This window comes from Pygoscelis adeliae, unplaced genomic scaffold, assembly GCF_000699105.1.
Source record: "Pygoscelis adeliae isolate BGI_AS28 unplaced genomic scaffold, ASM69910v1 Scaffold57, whole genome shotgun sequence".
NCBI lineage: Eukaryota > Metazoa > Chordata > Aves > Sphenisciformes > Spheniscidae > Pygoscelis > Pygoscelis adeliae.
The window spans coordinates 723,271-724,100 of NW_008825615.1; positions in this window are offsets into that span (position 1 = coordinate 723,271).

An 830-nucleotide genomic window follows, 5' to 3' on the forward strand; every position below is an offset into this window, starting at 1 on the left:
TCGGAAAGAGCCAGCGGTGGAAAAAATATAGGCAGTAATTATAATCTTGCAGACTCGCCATGGGACTAGATGCAAAGAACACTGGATTGTGATAATTGGTCTGTGCTCCTCGGCAGATGCACTTCCCTGGATGGAGCCCTGAGATTTTGGGTGCCTCAGGCCTTGGGGGCCCAGCCCAGGAAACCTTCAAGAAGACTGTCAGATGGCAGGCACATCTCAAGTTGGGCACCCCTAAAAAATGCAGCCACCTGAAATCTTTAACCCTCACTTGTGAAGAGTCGAGTGCTTTTTCTCCTGGTAAACGAGGAATACGGCATGATATTCCGCCACGGGTGGATGTGGTAGATGGACCAGTAAATGTCTTCAGACACTATGTCAAATGATAAATATTTATCATGTTTCTGTATTAATACGTGTGAACGCAAATACATATTTATGACGCTGCAGAAGCAGAAGCACGCGGAGCAAAGCCAGCTGGGTATCACAGTCTTCAGGAACTGGCTGTTGAATAAAGCCCAGATTTCCGGTTTTGCCCGTTGCCCATCCGCCTTTGGAGCCACTTCGTCCCCGAGATGAGGGGTTCCTCAGCACTTCTGAGGGCTGCCATGACGGCTGTCGCGTAAGCCCCAAAATACCCAAGGCAGGACTCAAGGATAGTGAGGAAAAGAGAAATAAAGGATGGTAAAATTCTGGCGTTTCACAGGGAATACCGGCACAGGGAAGGGGCTCAGCCTTGAGGGACGCCCTGCGAGCGCAGCCATCGCCTAAGGCCCAACGGCCGCCAACCCACCCAGCCCCCCGGGCGCAGCAACCCCGAGGCCCCGGGGCGA